The sequence below is a fragment of the Pongo pygmaeus genome, chromosome 2 (genome assembly GCF_028885625.2).
Source record: "Pongo pygmaeus isolate AG05252 chromosome 2, NHGRI_mPonPyg2-v2.0_pri, whole genome shotgun sequence".
NCBI lineage: Eukaryota > Metazoa > Chordata > Mammalia > Primates > Hominidae > Pongo > Pongo pygmaeus.
Genome location: NC_085930.1, coordinates 72,429,521 through 72,446,076, shown reverse-complemented (window position 1 = coordinate 72,446,076; position 16,556 = coordinate 72,429,521). Strand labels below are relative to the sequence as shown.

At 40.7% G+C, this 16,556-nt stretch overlaps 1 long non-coding RNA gene across 4 annotated transcripts in view; it reads left to right on the top strand.

Annotated features, from left to right (window-relative positions):
• LOC134739172 (uncharacterized) overlaps positions 1-13,070 on the top strand; it is a 258,767-nt gene extending 245,697 nt beyond the window's left edge. Inside the window, exons 3-5 of one of the 4 annotated variants that reach the window (XR_010125709.1) lie at positions 8,886-9,002; positions 11,117-11,597; positions 12,180-13,070. This is a non-coding gene — a long non-coding RNA (uncharacterized LOC134739172). Of the gene's footprint in view, positions 1-8,881; positions 9,003-11,116 lie in introns of all 4 variants that reach the window. The other 3 variants (XR_010125708.1, XR_010125706.1, XR_010125707.1) reach the window with 3 other exon arrangements.
• Positions 13,071-16,556: the final 3,486 nt, after the last annotated feature.

Sequence of the window (16,556 nt, the reverse complement as noted above, 5' to 3'; positions counted from 1 at the left end):
GAAGGCTAGCTTTTGAGCTGTAAATTCTGGTCATTTTCTTTTCTTGGTGACAATATTTCAGCAAGATAACCTTCCTTGAAGCCCCCTAATAGCACATATTCCCCCCATTTACCTATTTACTGAAGGTATAGTTCTTTGTGTTATGGCTTTATGGGGTGGGTCCAGCATAAAACCTTTGGTGTCCCTGAATGTGGTCTTTTGAGTTCAGCAGGAACATAAAAACCAATGGTCAATTTCCACAAATAATTGCCCTTAGGTTGAATGCTGGCTTCAGTGTTCTACTTGTGTTCATTTAGGTTTTACCCTCAGTATTCCTTATTTTCTTGCTAGATTATCTTTGCATTTAAGAAGATTTTAAAGTATTTATAGGCATTTTGGTTATTTTTAGTAGGACAGACATTGAGATTATTTGTCTACCACATTCCTAGAAATAAAACATTTTCTGCACTAGATTGCAATTCAACTAGATCTCAATTAAAATAAAGTATATTGAATACATATGATGTAATAGGAAAGGTTGAGACCAATATTGTGGCCTAGTATATTTATTGCTTTGGTAATTGAGGATGAAGAAATTATGTACTCTCTTTGGACCTGTTTCGTTATTTATGCAATAGGAGTGCCTTGGATCACTTCTGTGTCTTTAAAATGCTTTGATGATTTCCACGTTTTGGAGCTGATTATCCAAGTTTCTTCCAAGCCAATTTCTGTTATCATGACCGCCTTTTGTACGGTCTGTGTTCGAGGTATTTCAGCGTCTCAGCTACTGTAATCAGAAGGATGCTGAACAGTGCCCTGTTGAATATTTTCCAGGCATAGTTTTGATTGTAAAGAGTAAAATGATTCAGCATAACTTGATAACATTATTCAGGCAGGAGAAAGTGTAATCATCTCAACGGCTTGTTACTAGTGTATCTAAAAGTAATAGCCCAGCACTGCAAGTATAATTCACTGCACACAGATTCAGGAGGCCAACAGCAGTCATGGGTGTATTCACTGGCTCTGATATGTGTGTGTGTTTATGTGTTTCTTGGTATCTTTGAGTAATACAGGATGGTGGTATTTTTTTTCCAAAAGGAAATTTTTGTTTTCTACCTAAGAGAACAACCCACTTATTTAAAAAGCAGTAATTGCCCACTTATATAGTATACAACATCCATGTTGAAATTGTGATTCTGCGTCCTGAATCAGAAGATGCTTAGAGATGATCTAGTGAAGTTACATGTTAACTTTTATAGCTATAGATGCTTTTTTTTTCCCAGAAAAAAGACTTAGAATCCCAATATATAAAACGTGTTAAATTAACATTTTACATACCTTTTTTGACAATAAATGTATACTTCACAAAAATTAATATTTTAATAGGATAAACTTACAAATCCAAGTATAATAACATTTGTTTAGTATGATATTAATATGTGAGGTCATTTGATGAAGCACATTTAAAACTCAAAAATTTGAAATCAGTACTTCATTTGTTCAACAAGTATCTCCTGATTTTCTATTTGGTGTGAGACACTGCTAAGGGACCGTGTTTTCCATATGGATTCCAGGGGTTGTGAATGACAATCACAGCCTTGTATCAGTCACAGCTACTATGAAATTAAAAATTTTTTTCTCCTCAAATACATTTTTACAATACAAATTAAAATTTTGCAGAATCCTCAAAGCACCTACATGGGGTACCCCACAGAACACAGTCTAATCCCATGATTTTACAGAAGAGATGAAAAAGGACTGAAAGAGTTAATTGTTTGCTCAGATCAGGGAGGTAAAGCAACATCTGTTGTGTGCCTACTAAGTGCTGATGGTGAGAGGTATTCCAAAGACCCAGCCAAGTGTAGTTGTGAAATTTACCTAATCTTTGTAATACTATTGATTTGATGTCATTATCCTTCTATTATTATTGGTACTATCATCCTCCTATTATAGAGGAGAAAACTGAGGTACTTTGAGGCTAAAAAGGTAGGCAGCAGCCAATTAACAAAGCCTTTATTATCCACAGTGATGGCTTTGGTTATCAATTTAAGTAGGATTGATTTGATTGATGTGTGTTTTAAATGTTATGTTATATAAACTTTCTATGTATTACTTTATAACTTTCAAAAAAAAAAAACTGAAAGAAGTAGGCAAAATTCCCTTGTTACCATATTACAAATGAGCAAATGAGCAAATTGAGGCCCAGTGAAGTTTCATAACTTGGCCTGGGAAGTACATGGTGGGGAGGAAGTGGCAGAGCTGGGATTCGAACCCAGGTGGTCTATCTGAGGAAGTCTGTTCTTTTTTAGCTAAAAGTGGTCAATACTCTGCACCAAAGACCACCAGGAACATGCCTGTTGTTCAACAAGTTGGATTTAGTGGTCATTACAAGGGAGAAGCCTCAGGGAGAACCATGGGTTCTCTCTGCAAGAGGCTGTTAGAAGGACTTATAGGATTGGGGTGTGTGCTAGGTGATTTGAGGAGGCTTCAACGAGTGAAAGCTTTACCCTGGATTGCATGCTGTCATAGAATGGGGTTCTTCTGGTTGGGTTTCCTAATTTTATGTTTATAAATAAGAGAGGAATATGGTGAGGCTTGAGTTGGAGTTGGTAAAGAACGTGCAGTCATCATTCTCTGGGACACGAAGAATATGCAGCCATTTGTGTGGTTTGGACAATGCTCACATTTCATCTGTGCCAGACGTGCTAAAAGAGTTGTCTTGTTTGTCTTGATTCATCATTGTCGCAGAGTAGACTTGTCTAATGCTGATGTTCTATGAGATTGTTTATAGTCCACAGGAGAATGCTCAAGCCTACTTGTTAGGGCCAGGCCAGCTCCTGGCAACCGGGGGCCTAGTTGATAGTGTCTGGCCAGCTCCCAGCTGTCAGGGTCTGCTTTTCCCTCTTCCACAATGTATGGCCTTTCATTCTTTGTGACCTCTTTGATCTGTGTAGAGACTGAGCTGGAAGGGAGCAGTAGTGGATGCAGGAGACTAGTTAGCAGGTCATTGCTCAAGGCCAGGAGAGAGAGCTTTATGATATGGTGAAATGAATGGAGAAGGGCAGGTGGGCGTGAGAGCTATTTAGGAGGTAGAATTGAATGTTAGCAGGGATCATGTATTCTCTAAGAACCGAACTGTGATATCCTGGGATTGAGGCACAAAACAATCAGAGAAAACACAAAATATATTCAACAGCCCTTTGTCATGATGGGATAATAAGGAAGGAAGAGAAAATATCACCCACTATGAGCTCATCTTCATCTTCCCCAAATACATTCTCAGCCACTGAATTTCTGATTTCCAGAGAGGCTGAAATTTACAAAGACTTCTTCCCCTGACTCTCCCCAGTTATGTGAATTATCTTTCCAAGCATCTGAGATCTCGAAAAATACTTTTTACCAATTGAAAACGCATCCTGTCTCTTTTTAAAATTATTGACAAAATACTCTCAGAGGGTAAGAGGAAGTTAAATTTTTGTTTGGGAATTTACCTTACATATGATCTGACCAAGAACAGAGAAAAATGCTTTTGATAATGAGTGTAGTAAACTGTATAAGCTATGAATTGTGTGACTTGTATGTTGTGTGGAAAGGTAAATCATCCTATACAAATGTGCCCATGTAACCAGGAAGCCTGCTTGTCTCCTTGGATGGGTCCTTTGGGATTTAAAATATCCTGCTTAATTGAAGGGGAGGTTTAATGGATTTTTTCTCAACAGCTTTCTCTACCTTGTCCTTTACTCCAAAGGCCCCATGGGGTGTGAATTCTTCAAAGGGGACACAGTAGAGTAGTTAAGACTACACTGGGTCATACCTCCATATTTATGAAAGCTGAACCTCCAGAGATTTGTCAAGCCTTATATTGTCATGTTTTACTTTGTCCCAAATTAGTGTGACAGACTAGATTGAATTCTAGTGTCATAACCTTGTCAGAATTCTCATTTCAGAATCGAACCAGGATTTCAATGTAATAACTGTAGGGCTTTAAGCCACCCAATTTAAGATATAAGACAAAAAAAATAAGGTAGACTGAATCCAAAATGTTACCTTATTACTGCTAAGGTCAGGCAGTGGAGAATATTCCCAATATCTGTATGCAAGTGGGCTTTCTAATGTTCAAACCCAAATTAGGCAGCCTTACGTCCCTAGTACAGCATCATGAATTTCTTCGTCTAAGAGAGGAGTGAGTGAGAGATGGGGAAGGGCTGAGAGGGTTTCAGTCAAGTAAGCTCCCTTTATCTAGAGAGAAACATTAGGTGAGAGAATTGCCGTGCGAATCATTAAACCGGTCAAAATTCTGTCTTACATAATTTGTGTATTCTTACATCAGCATCTAGCTTGAAACACAATATCATAAGTCATTGTGGATTCCAGCAGGAAAACCTAGCCCAGATTCTGTAGCCATAAATGCATTCTGAAAGGAGAAAGTGTTCGGAGCTCAGAGCAGATTAAATAGTTTAAATGATGGAGACTTTTAGTCAAATAACAGTGAGAGCTCTTATTGTGTGTTGCATTTTAGGCCTATAATTTTATGGAACCAGTGAACTTTCTTTTTTGAGGAAAAGGAAAAGAGATTTCTGGTCCATGTAGATACTCATCTTTTGGTGGGCAGTAAACAAACAAAAAATAATTTCTTCAAGTCTACTTCCTTGAGTACCTTTTCTCTTTCCTTTCCATTCCCCACTACTTCATGTCTCCACTATATACTTTTATCACAGCCTTATTTTCCCCTTGCAACACTTGTTACATGCATTTATTACATAATGAATTATTTCACCCCTGTGTTCCCTACTAGACAATTCTTTGAGGGCTGTTTCAATATTTGATATTTATCCTGTTTGATGTTTCTCACTAGTAGCATGACTTGTATGTGTCAGTCCTCAACAAAAGTGTTTGTTTGGTCTTATTTCTGGTTGTTAAAACAGCACTTAGCATAGTGTCCTAGATTGGGGTCCCTGAATATAGACTCTGAGATGGGGAGTTGCATTAGACAGAAGAGTTAGCTGTTCTGAAATGCAGCTGCAACTGAGGCCCATTCACATATCTTCAGGGAAGCCTTGGGGCTGGGATGTCCATCTGGAGTTATCACAAAGTGGGGTAAGCCAGTAGGTTTTGTGTGCTCAGGACAGCCAGCCATCAGGAGGGGGCATTAGCGTGGGTGAGGAAGTTTGCAGTGAGAGTGGCAGCAGGGAGCTGACAGCAACCAATGTCCCCAGCAGCTGGAGGATGGGGGCAAGAACCTGAGGAGGGGATGCTGGTGAGCCTCACAGTGTCCACTACATGTAATTGTCACTTTCCAAGTAAATCAGACTGCCATTCAGCTAATAACTGTTGTGTAGACAGAAGCCAAGATTTTCAGACTCTTGATTGTTCCACCGAGTGGCTCAAAGTCATGCTTGACCCTTAAGCGTCTATAACCATGTTGGATGCCTAATGTGTCCTTAAATCCTCAAGAAAATGGGTATTCATGACACTTCTCTCTTCTTCCCTTTCAGAGGTGGCAGCTAAGGATAAATAGGTCGTAGACATGGACTTAGATAGTAACAGATAATACACAGCGTTTGCTAAGTGCCAGGCATGCATAAACTCATTTATTCCCCCAACAACCCAACATGGTAGCTATTATCTCATTTTTACAGATAAAGAAACTGAGGTACAAGTATTTAAATAATTTTCCCAAGATGAGAGAGCAAGTAAGTGGCAGGACCAGAATTTGGACTCAGAGAGTCTGGCTCAAGTGTTTATGCTCTCAATCTTTTTGGGGGAAAACAATCTCTCTTTGATTTATTATGTACTTACTTTGTGCCAGACACTGTTCTTAGATTTTTGCTGACCTTATCTTCCTTTCACTACAATGTTTTGAGGTAGTTTCAAATATTATTCCAATTTTAGAGGTGAGAAAATTGATGCCTATAAGGTTTATAACCTGCCCCAGTTCACATAGCTAGAAAGTCATAGAACTAGAATTTAAATCCAGAACTTACAGATCTTCACAGTCTTTTTTTTTTTTTTTTTGCTACTATATTCAGTGTTCTAGTTTCTATCTTATGATAAGAGGAGTAGAAAATCCTCATAGCAACACTTACAGTTCCTGTAAGGCAAAATGAAGTAGGATTTTGGTTGTTTACATAGCAGGGTGAGACCCTGAAAGGGTGTTTTTATTTTCATAGATCTCAACCCAAGTGGCTTTCGGTGAGAAGAAAAATAAAATCACAAGGAAATGGATGTTTATTAAACATTTAATATGTGCTTGATAACTTCGAGTTCATTATTTTATCTGCAGTGATGAATAACAGACATTAATTATTACCATATGAAAAGATTTATTAAACATTTCCCCAGTGGATTATTCATTGGATATCATGGACAGAGAAGGGAAGGGGGGTGTACCCCGTATTCTGCACTGAGGAATGGAACTTTTTTCTGTGATTTTGCTAACAGGGCCACAGGGGGATTGAACATTGAATTCTACACTGCAATCTTTATAACACTGGACCTGAACCAACTGAGCTATTCACTGGTTTTGAGGGAAAAAACTTCTAAAGATCAAAACAAGTTTCTCTCAAGATACTGGTCAGATACCGTATAAATATTTTAATTTTGTTCTGAACTTCAGAACATCAGATTTGAGTGTAGGATAAAGAAAATCTTGTTCTGTTGTCTTCCCTTAGAAAGTGAGGAGACAGGGTGTTTCTCCTGGGCTGTGAAACCAGGCAAGCACTTGTTTGATTCCTTTGCCTGACGTTTTAGACAAGAATGAGCTGGTAGGTTATTTTACATACATGTGAAAAGGGAAGCTGATAAAGGTTTGTTGATTGGCCCAGGTAGGGTTCAGCTCAGGGAATGACTTTTGTGCTGACATCAAATAACAGTGATTTCAGGTTTATGGCAGTTATCAAATATAATGATGTGGAATGAGACTGAATTGTGCTATAATGGCAATAAAAATCAATCTGGAAGGAGTGGGGCTTCCGTCTGTTTTGCTGTTTCTCAGGGAGCTTGATTTGGGCATTTGAGGATGGTGGTCTGACTGTGAAAGATCAGATTTTGTGATTACTCCTAAGTGAAAAATAGGGCATCCTGGATTGATGTGGTCACATGGGAACTTGGACAATGGTAGCCGTTTCCTAGCCAGACATCAACTGTCCCTTACACAATTCACACTGAGGGTTGCCTTCTTGAGATGAGAGTTCAAAAGGGAGGGGAGAAAGGGCTTGAGCAGGCTGGAATGAACCTGCTGATATTAAAATAGAGTAGCTAGAGAGAAAAGAGAGAAAAAAATTTAAAAAATAGGATAGCTATTAACATTTTTTACGGCTATGACAGCTCTATGTTTTTGTCCACTCATAGCTTTACTTATTTGGATATTTAGAGAATGATCTCTTATATTTTTTACAGGGTCTTTTTGTACAGTATTGTCCCAAGAGGTGCTTTGCTTACCCAAAACAAGCAAATAACCAAAAACAAACCTGTGGCTAAATGAGATTGAAAAATACTGTACAGGTTGAGCATCCCAAATACAAAAATCTGAAATGCTCCAAAATCTGAAATGTTTTAAGTGCCAAAATGATAAAGGATTTTGTATTTTGTATTTGGGATGCTCAAAGTATAATGTAAATATTCCAAAATATAAAAATAATTTGAATCTGAAACACTTCTGGTCCCAAGCACTTTGGATAAGGGACACTCAAGTTGTTTATGATGCTTCTGTGGTCTGAACGTTAATGGCCCTCCAAAATTCATTCGTTGAAATTGTAACCCCTAAAGTGATAGAGTACTGGGAGGTGGAGCCTTTGGGAAGATATTAGGACATGAGGGCAGAGCTTTCATGAATGGGGTTAGTGGTCTTTTTTTTTTTTTGAGACAGAGTCTCGCTGTCGCACAGGTTGGAGTGCAGTGGCGCGATCTCGGCTCACTGCAGGCTCCGCCTCCCGGGCTTCACGCCATTCTCCTGCCTCAGCCTCCCGAGTAGCTGGGACTACAGGCGCCCGCCACCTCGCCCGGCTAATTTTTTGTATTTTTAGTAGAGACGGGGTTTCATCGTGTTAGCCAGGATGGTCTCGATCTCCTGACCTCGTGATCCGCCCGCCTCGGCCTCCCAAAGTACTGGGATTATAGGCATGAGCCATGGCGCCCGGCCGGGGTTAGTGGTCTTATAAAAGACGCCCAAGAGAGACCCCTTGCCCATTCTACCACATGAAAACACAGCAAAAAGGCACACTCTATGAACCAGAAAGTGAGCTTCATCAGACATTTAATCTTCTAGTTCTTTAATCTTGGACTTCCCAGCCTCCAGAATTGTGAGAAATAAATTTCTGTTGTTCATAAGCCACCTAGTTTATTGTATTTTGTTATAGCAGCCCAAATGGACTAAGATCTCTTTGCTTTTTAAAGTTTGCCTTGCACATAAATTTATTAGAGGCCTCAAGAAGTCTTGCATTGTATACTATGTATAAAATAAGATGTATGTAACTATCTCTGTTTAACCAGAAAATTTAAATACTTGTTTGACCATGGAGAATTTTTCCTATTACTGTCCTGTGGAGCTAGTGTTTTAGACATACATTTTTAGATGTCCATTTTTTTTTCTAATTACATTTAGGAAACTGCCTCATTAGCTGACAGTGCTAGAGAATAGGTGATTTCTTGGTACATGCAGGATACGAACAGGCTTAGACATTCCCCGAGTTTTGAAATCTGACTCATTTTCAGGGTTTGGAGGATGCTACCCAATGTTCAACTGTGGCCACTAGTATGGGGGAAATATTGCCTATTTTGAGATATTAGAAGCTTACTAAGCTGAGCTAGAAATAGTACTCCCAAGGCAAGGGATCTCTAGTTGTAGATCTTGCTAATTTCCTTTTTTTTTTTTCTTTTCTTTCTTTTCTTTTTTTTTTTTAAGACAGAGTCTCACTCTGTCACCCAGGTTGGAGTGCATTGGTGTGATCTTGGTTCACTGCAACATCCACCTCCTGAGCTCAAGTGATTCTAGTACCTCAGCCTCCTAAGCAGCTGGATTACAGGTATGTGCCGCCACACTCAGCTAATTTTTGGCATTTTCAGTAGAAACAGGGTTTCGCTATGTTGGTCAGGCTGGTGAACTCCTGGCCTCATGTGATCCGCCTGCCTTTGCCTCCCAAAATACTGGGATCACAGGCGTAAGCTACTGTGCCTGGTCTCCATTTTTTTAAAGTCTTAATCTTACATTTAGGAAAGGAGAGCTGCATAGCCAAAGGAGAGTGTGGGGTGAAAATGACCAAAGGAGAGTCGGGGGTGAAAATGGGACTCATTGTGCCGTCCATCTTTAGGTAAAGATAAGGGGAGCCAGAGGGATAAGTAAGGGACAAGATTTAGGATAATTACTAGGACTTTGGAGTCTTTGCTGTGGTTTTCCTTGGTGTGATGGTTGGTTCTGGGTTTCAACTTGACAGGATTAAAGATACTCAGAGAGCTGGGAAAGCAGTATTTATTTCCCATGTTTCAGTAGGTACTTGGCTTGTTCCTATTCTGCTGAAAGGGAAACCCAGGCAGTTAGGCATTAAACTGGAATGAATAGCCTGCTCCAGGTGTGTCTGTGAGAGTATTTCTGGAGGAGGTTGGGACTGAATGGGGGAAGATCCACTGTCAATGTGGGAGGACATGATCTAATCACCATGGAGCCTGGGTAAAACAAAAAGGTGGAGGAAAGGGGAATTCTTCCTCTCTCTTTCTTGGAACTGGAAACACCCATGTTTTCCTGCCCTTGAATGTCAGAACTCCTGATTCTCCAGCCTTTGGACTCTGGGACTCAAACTAACAGTCTCACATAGAAAATTACACCATCAGTTTCCCTGGTTCTGAGGTCTTTGGACTTGGACTGAGCCATGCTGTAGGCTTTCCTGGTTCTACAGTTTGCAGACATAGCCTCTCTATGGGGAACTTCTCCACTTCCCCATAATCAGTTAAGCCAATTCCCCTAATAAATCCCTCTTCATATATCTCTCAAAATGTACTACTGGTCTGTCTTTCTGGAGAACTCAGACTAAAACAGTTGGTCAAATCTCCTTGAAGCTCTACAGCATCTTCAGAGAATGCAGAGACCTTCCAGGCTGGCTGGCACAGGACACCTTATTGTCCTCTTGTAGAACAGGAGCCTGTGGCAGCATCTGCAATATGATGTCTTAAGCTTATCTCAAAGTTTAATGCATGTTCTTTGCCAAGTCTTACATAGTTCTCAAGAGAGTCTTTATTCCAAAATTTCACTGTGCAGACTTGTCCTGCTGTGAGGCCCCTAGTTGCATGCCACCTGTATTAATTTGGAGGTTTTCATTTCAGGTAATCAAGATATGACTTAAACTGCCTTAAGTCCCAATCCCAAAGAATAATTTAGTGGATTACCTACAGAAAAGTTCAGGAATACGATTTCAGACACAGCTGGTTTCAGGGGCTCAAGCAGTTTCTTCAAGTTTTGGAGTCAGTGCGTGTCTGTGAGTTTGTCTCTCTCGCTTCCCTTCCCTGTCTCTATGATTCAGCTCTGCCTTCCTCTAAGCTGACTTTTGTCACCAGCAAGCCCTCTCCAGAAGACAGAAAAATGTCTTCTGGAAACTCCAGATTCACAATTTCGTAAGCCAGCAGCAATTGAAACACACTTTCCCTCTCTCAAGGTCTCTAGCAAAAATATTTGAATTCAATTTCCTTGGGCCAGTTTGAATGTAAGCTTATTCCTGACTCTCTTGCTGTGGCCAGAGTGTTGGAACACATTGATTGGCTAGGCCAGGGCCACTTTCCCACTTATGATTTGGGGGATGGAGCATAAGTTGGATGCAATGGGCTGAATGGGAGAGGTCTTTCCTTAAAGGGAAAAGGGAGCTACTTTTCCTTAAAGGGAAAAACAATAGATGTCCTTTCTAATAGCCTAACTGCCCTCATCAGAGGATGGGAGGTGCAGAGAGGGAAGGCAGTGCAGGGCATTTTATCAAGAGAGAAGGGATAAATCAAGGCATCTTTGCAAACGTTGCATAAAAATCGCTACAGGATAAAACCAGGGAGATGCTTGTATTTTCTTGTGTGACTCATGGTAACGTATGCTTATGTTGGCTGTACTATGTTTGTGTTCTGCTATCCTCCATCCATTCTCTGATATCTCTGTCCTGTCTAGGACTTTGGCTTCTATGGACTGTGTCACCTGGACTTCCTAGAGCTGTGACTTTCAAGAGGGTTCGGACAATGGGAGGCACCCAGAGGAGGCTGGAGGGCAGAAGAGGAGAAGTTGGAGTGTTTCTTAGCCTGATCCTTTCCTGTGCTGGGCTGCAGGTCAGCAGTGACTGCAGTCCATCAAATCGAGTCCTACCTGGGCATCCTTCTTCTTTAGTTCCAGCAACTCTATTTTGTCTCCTTGCCCCTGCAGCCTAGAGAGGTGGTTATGACGTCTGGCTGCCTGCTGTTGCTGGTACTGAGATTACTCATCTTTCCATTTCAATTCCATAACCCTGCCCCTGCCCCTATAAATAGTCCCTTCCTTATGTTCTCTGTAGAATCCCACTGAGTGTGCCTTTTTCTTCTGTCTAGGTCTTGATCTTCATCCATAAACATGGCAGAGATTTTGAGAGATCTGGAAATTTGTCTGCCTCCCTTTCAGTGTCAGTAGACATAAATATCCAAACAAATATGTGTTTATACCTAGTAGAGGAATGAGGAGAAAAGCCTTTTTGGAAGGTGTGAAGGAAACTGAGGTTATAGGATGGACCAGTTCATAAATAAGGAGATAGGAGAGAGGGCTGTAAAACAAACACACACACACAAACACAAAAACTCATTCACGCATATTGGGAAATAACACAATACTTAATCCTGAAGCATCTAGGATCCCAGCTGCTGCAGGGCATCCATGTCAGGAGCTGAGAATGTTTTCCCAATTCCAATGGAAATGATCCTCTTTGTGACTGGCCCGTGGTTCCCTTTTATTACCTACTGTTTATCAGCCCCATATGATTAGCCTTGGCCGATTGGAGGAGAGGCGGTAAAGACCCTAACATGAGGAATGAGGAGGAGGTGACAGCTTAAGAGGGTAAAGGTGGGAAGGAAGACTCAATGTTAGGAGGCTGTGGGGAGGAAGAGAGTGCAGAGAAAGCTAGCCAAGGAGACAACAAGTTAAGCCTAAGCCAGGAATTGGTGGGATTCCCCTGAGGGTTCCTGTAAAAATTGCAATTTGGCTTCCACAGCAGACTTCTGATCCCAGGTTTTGTAGATGGACCATCTGGGGGAGTATTTGAACTCACCTGGATCCGCTCACTCAACACACTGGGGTTCCTCTGGATTCTGCTGTTTATCCTGTGCCACATCAAGGACACTCATCAGAGGTGAGTCATGACTGCAGTTGTAGTTGGGCGTGCTTTGTTAGGTGAGGCTGTGTAGGTAATTGAAAGGACCCCGGGCTAGGAGTTTGAAGCTGTTGTGTCTGGTTTCTAACATGCAGTTTTTGACTTGGGAATAAGTTATTTAACTTGCTGAATCTTACTGCCCTTGACCATTAAATGGAGGTAATGCCATCTCTAATGTTTTCATCATAGGGCGATTGTGAGGCATACATTCAGATTTGAACATGAAGGACTTTATTTGAAAGCTTTTAAAAACATAAACACGTAACATAGTTTCTATTCTCTCACAGTCATTGTTTTGAGGGAAATAGATACAATTCTCCCTTGGTATACACAGGAGTTGGTTCCAGGACCCCTGCATCTACCAATATTCGCCCATACTCAAGACTTACAGTCAGTCCTTCAGAACCCTTGGATGTAACAATTGGCTCTCTGTATATGCAGGTTTTATACCCTGTGATTATTGATATTTTTGATCCACATTTGGTTAAAAAAAATTCCCCATATAAGTGGAGCTGGGCCATTTAAACCCATGTAGTTTAAGGGTGAACTGTATGTGTACATATTTATCACAGCAATGCACTGAGTACACAATCAATGCATGAACACATCTCTAGTAGAACTTGAAGGAAAACCCCTTGTCCTTGCCCAGGGCAAGTAAGGAGTACTTCTTAAAGGAAAACAAGACAGATCAAGGAAGGGACAAGTATTTCAGGCAGAAGATGCAGCAAACACAAAGACACAGCAAGATATCAAAAGAGCAGTAGACATGTGAACATGTAGCTGGTGTGCCAGTCAGGAGTTAGACCATGTTTAATCATCATACCAAGCTAAGGAATTTGGATAGACCAGCATTTTAAAAAGTCTGTCCCTAAAAGCAGGGACCCTGGAAGTCACTCTTTGAGAACACAGTACTATGATCATTTGTATTTGGGAAATTACCTCCCTTTGTGAATTTCTTGAAGATTTACAATGTGCATTAGCATATTAAAGGACGTTATAAGTACTAAGGCAAAGTGAGTAGCCTGCTTAATTTTGTTTTATCCCATTTTGTCCATTCTTATTTAAACATGTAGCTCTTTCATAAAGAAGACAAACTCTTTTTTTTTTTTTTTTTTTAATAACAACTCTTGGAATTAATGATCCCCAGAGCTCATTTTGGGGAGATAATGAAGAGAGATTATGATAAAGGAATCATGTGCTTATAACCTGGTTTTAGCATATTCATTCTAATGGTCAATGTGGACAGGATGGATTAGAGAGGGGGAAATGAAGGCATAGGGGGACCAAAGGAAAGCTTTTGATGGTAATGCTAAGGCAATAGCAAGGGGAATGATGAAAGGGAAGCAGATACTTAAGAGAGAATTAACCATTCAGTACTTGACTGATGGATTATGAAGAGATAGCAGGCTATGAACTGAAACATATTTTAAAAGTTATTAAGCATATTGTATAACAACAGCGCTGATTGAGTGCATATTATGTGCAAGGCAATGTTCTAAATGTTTACAATATAACCTAATATAATCTTTGCAAAAACCCTATCAGGGTGTGCTATCACTTTACAGATGATAAAACAGTTACATAAAGGTATAATCTATGCCCAAGCTCACATAGTTAATAAGTATAGGCATTGAAAAACTGTTGTCCATGGACCCAATTTGGTCCGTCACTTTGTTTTATATGCTTGAGAACTAGGAGTGGTTCTTTAACATTTTTAAAAGGTTGGGGAAAAAGTATAAAGAAGGTAACATTTCATGATGTGAAAATTATATGACATTTAAATTTCCATGGATAAGGTTTTATTGGAACATAATACAATTTGTGTCTATTCACTGGTTGCTTTTATGCTGCAACAGTAAAGTTCTGTAGTTGTGACAGAGACCTTACAGACTGCCAAGCTGAAAATATGGAGTATGAGGTCCTTTACAGAAAAAGTGTGCAGATGCCTGAATAAGTGGCACAGCCAGGATTCAAATCTGAGATTCAAAGGTCAGGTTTTGTGAAGTCAAAACCATATAGGGCCTGGAAATGCATGCATGAGGCCTGGTGTGCCTTTGGGGAGCTCAGATTGTCAAGAGATGGGTTAACTAAGCAGTTGATCCTGCGTGGCCATTGTTACCGTGGTGGGAAAGATGGAGCAGTATCTTAGGATCTGAGAAACACCACCTCAGTGGGGCTAGGGGGCAGGATGTCTCAAGGAAGTTTAGTCAAGTATGGAAATGCGACACGAAGGTCACGAAAAGATAAAGTGCTGTGCCAAATAATATCGTAGCAAAAACCTTTCCCTGTGGTCTGTTCCTGCTTCCACACATTCCTTGCTCCTTGGCTAAAGAAGGAGCCCAGTGTTCAGAAGGAACACCTGGTGTGAAGAAACAGAATAGATGGCACTTGGAGGTTTGATATCATGTTCTTGGGGGAAAACAGAGGCTTCTAGTGTTAAAATAGAAATTGAAAGTGGTCTCTGGGAGCTTTACCAGCTTTGTTTAATAGGAGCAAGCTGGTGATAGAATTGACACTAAGACAATTTCTTCCATTCAGGGCTGTTGTGAGCAGCTTTACTACAGAAACCCTTTTCATCCCAATACCTTGATCGGATCCATTTTACTTCCAGCTGGGAAGAGGCTGAAGTTTAAGTGCACCTGCCCACTGTGTTCTGGGGAGAGCATATGTTGTCAATCTTCTCCACAGGCTCTTTCTGCATTGTCCCTGGCACTCCTAGAAACTGCTCCCTCTCAGTGGCAGATAACAAACATGTGAAAACCAATGCTTTCATTATATTCATTACGATGTGTCCCAGCAACCCTTAGACAGCAACAGCTCAACTTGACTTTTATGCCAGGATAATATTTGCCCATCAGAAATTAGGCACAAAGCGAAAGGAGAAATGAGATGCAGCTGCCATGCAATGTTGACTCAAGAACTCGTTGTGTCCGTGACACAGGGAGATCTCATTAGTGTTGTATTCTGCGCAGCCAAGTTTGCTTAAAAAGAGCATCAGAGCACTGGAAATGGCTTTCTGCTTGTTGGTTGCCATCATGAGAATTGAACCTTTTGTTCTCCATTCTGTATTTCTTGGGTGCCTGTTTCACCTGTCCAGGCAATAGGGACACCATGGTGTTCCAAACCCAGCATGGTCCCTGCCACCAGGAAGCAGTATATGGTGTCAAGGGGGCAGAGATGTCAACCACATACTCATGCAGTCAAATCTGAGCCTTCACTGTGGCCGGCTCTACGTAGAAGAGGTTTGTGTGCTAAGGGGACAGGTAACAGGAGAATTCGATCTAGTCAGCAAGGGTAGAATTTGAGGAAGGGAAGAACTGTCTGAGATTTAAGACGAGCATGAGTTTCCCAGGTGGCAAGGGGGAACAACAGAGTTCCAGGCAGAAGAAACCACATGGTGGCTTTCTGGCCACTAAGCAGCTTTGCCTGGCTCAATAGCTCATGTATGGCTAATTTTAGAAAGCCAAGGTTGCTTCCCCTCTTCCACAGGTCCAACTGGACTGTCATATGCTTAATTAACATGAATTCATTTGTATTTTATTTGACTTAATTTGGCTCATTCAGTCAACAGCCTTTATTGACAGCTGTGTACCATATAGGAATACTGAAATGGAAACACATTGTGGTCAACATCCCCAAAGCTACCATTTATTGGGCTCCTACTTGGGTTCTAGGCAGACCTATGTGTGATTTCCAAATGAGGTCTGTGGCCTGGGCCAGAAACTTCCTCTCTCTGAGATTTAGTTCCTAATCTGTTTAAAAATAAACAGGCTAAATATCATACTGAATGGACAAAACCTAGAAGCGTTCCCTTTGAAAACTGGCACAAGACAGGGATGCCCTCTCTCACCACTCCTATTCAACATGGTGTTGGAAGTTCTGCCCAGGGCAGTCAGGCAGGAGAAAGAAATAAAGGGTATTCAATTAGGAAAAGAGGAAGACAAATTGTCCCTCTTTGCAGATGACATGATTGTATATTCAGAAAACCCCATCGTCTCAGCCCCAAATCTCCTTAAGCTGATAAGCAAATTCAGCAAAGTCTCAGGATACAAAATCAATGTGCAAAAATCATAAGCATTCTTATACACCAATAACAGACAAATAGCCAAATACAGAGAGCCATATCATGAGTGAACTCCCATTCACAATTACTTCAAAGAGAATAAAACACCTAGGAATCCAACTTACAAGGGATGTGAAGGACCTCTTCAAGGAGAA